Consider the following 2,500-nt stretch of genomic DNA (forward strand, 5'->3'; position numbering starts at 1 on the left):
TACTCTCAAAAATGTATTTTTTGTTGATACTTTTGGGTGTCTGGAATGGATTACAGTGCGACCTCTACTTAGGAGTTTAATCCATTCCGTGGATTTGCTTATTTGCAGAGTCAGTTTTCCCCCATTTAAATTAATTGAAATGTAATTAATCCATTCCGGCTCTCAGGAGGCACTACAAGATACTTCAATATTTCGCCAATGTCATCTATACAGCTTATTTACCTATCACAATTCATCTGATGTGACTTAATAAACTATGTAAATAACATAGAAACTTGATATATACTCTAGAATGAATAAAATGTCATTACGTATGTGGATTCGGTGGCGTCAGTGGTGGACGAGAGTTTGTCTGGAGACAGGACAAAATAATACTACCTGATTATTTTGCTAATAGTATCAACTTTACAGCTTACTTACCTATCACAATTCATCTAATATGACATAATAAACAATATAAATAGCATAGAAACCTGATACAGTGAACCCCCGACTTATGAAGGCCTCATCTTATAATAAAATCGACTTGCGGAGCATTTCAGCGTAAAAAATTTGCCCCGACATATGAACAAAAACTCGACTTACGTCATTCGTCCCGAAAGCATCCACGCGTCTCTCTGGCCTGAGCGCACCTTAGCTGCCCTGCCTTCAGTTAGTGTGCCAATGTTTATAAGATAGTGCGGTCGTTCTCACGCATACATTTGGTACATTTTGTATTATTCTAGTGTTTTTAGTGCTTGTAACTGCTAAATAGAGTTAGAGCTAAAGAAGGAGTAGCAATAATGTTGAAGGATAAGCTATGGCAGGAAAAGAGGGACTATAAATATATTAATTCAAGGATTATGTGGAGTAAAATAAAGATTGGATGTGAAAAGTGGGTTATAGTAAGCGTGTATGCACCTGGAGAAGGAAGAAGTGTAGAGGAGAGAGAGAGATTTTGGGAAATGTTGAGTGAATGCATGGGGAGCTTTGAATCAAGTGTGAGAGTAATGGTGGTTGGGGATTTCAATGATGAAGTGGGTAAAAATGTTTTGGAGGGAGTAGTAGGTAAATTTGGGGTGCCAGGGGTAAATGTAAATGGGGAGCCTTTAATTGAGCTATGTGTAGAAAGAAATTTGGTAATAAGTAATACATATTTTATGAAAAAGAAGATAAATAAATATACAAGGTATGATGTAGCACGTAATGAAAGTAGTTTGTTAGATTATGTATTGGTGGATAAAAGGTTGATGGGTAGGCTCCAGGATGTACATGTTTATAGAGGGGCAACTGATATATCGGATCATTATTTAGTTGTAGCTACAGTTAGAGTAAGAGGTAGATGGGAAAAGAGGAAGGTGGCAACAAGAAGTAAGAGGGAGGTGAAAGTGTATAAACTAAGGGAGGAGGAAGTTCAGGGGAGATATAAGCGACTGTTGGCAGAAAGGTGGGCTAGTGCAAAGATGAGTAGTGGGGGGGTTGAAGAGGGTTGGAATAGTTTTAAAAATGCAGTATTAGAATGTGGGGCAGAAGTTTGTGGTTATAGGAGGGTGGGGGCAGGTGGAAAGAGGAGTGATTGGTGGAATGATGAAGTAAAGGGTGTGATAAAAGAGAAAAAGTTAGCTTATGAGAGGTTTTTACAAAGCAGAAGTGTTATAAGAAGAGCAGAGTATATGGAGAGTAAAAGAAAGGTGAAGAGAGTGGTGAGAGAGTGCGAAAGGAGAGCAGATGATAGAGTGGGAGAGGCACTGTCAAGAAATTTTAATGAAAATAAGAAAAAATTTTGGTGTGAGTTAAAAAAGTTAACCCTTTCAGGGTCCGTCCCGTAGATCTACGGCTTTACGTTCAGGGTCCAAACCGTAGATCTACGCCATGAGCTCAGCTCACTCTGATAAACTGTGAGTGGTACATTTGGGCCTAGATATGAGAGAATACATCTATGTGGTATGTGTGCACCACATAAAACATCCTGCAGCACACTGTGTATAATGAGAGAAAAAAAATGAAATCATGATTTTTCGATTAAAACAGCAAATTTGCAGTGTTTTTTCGTATGTTTTTTATAGTTGTATTTGCGATTTCTTGGTCTCATTTGATAGAATGGAAGACATATTACAGAAATAGAGATGATTTTGATTGGTTTTAGCACTGGAAATGGCTTGAAACTGAGCTCAAAGTAGCAGAAATGTTAAATTTTTGCCAATATTCAAGAGTAAACAAATGACCTCACACGTCTAATACACGTCAGCTGGTGGGTCTAATATACATTCACAAATATAGTGATGATATTTATACAATTACTACAGTATTGCATAACAGTAAATCTTCTATTTTTTGGTGTGAATAAAAATTCATTATGTGAATAAAAAATCAAAATGGAATTTATTTGTAAAGCCTCAAAACATAACTAATGAACAGAGGAAATGTTAGTTTAGTGCCAGGAATGCCTACATTGTTCATTCTGGACCCTATTTTGAAATTGGAATATTTTGAACTTTGTGTTAAATTGGCCAAATTAACA

The 2,500-nt window shown here is 36.8% G+C and overlaps 1 protein-coding gene across 2 annotated transcripts in view; it reads left to right on the forward strand.

Annotated features, from left to right (window-relative positions):
* Positions 1-2,500, forward strand: part of ATPCL (ATP-citrate synthase) — a 391,624-nt gene that overhangs the window by 308,716 nt on the left and 80,408 nt on the right. The gene's annotated exons all lie outside the window — the stretch shown is intronic.

The sequence above is a fragment of the Cherax quadricarinatus genome, chromosome 7 (genome assembly GCF_038502225.1).
Source record: "Cherax quadricarinatus isolate ZL_2023a chromosome 7, ASM3850222v1, whole genome shotgun sequence".
Classification (NCBI taxonomy): domain Eukaryota; kingdom Metazoa; phylum Arthropoda; class Malacostraca; order Decapoda; family Parastacidae; genus Cherax; species Cherax quadricarinatus.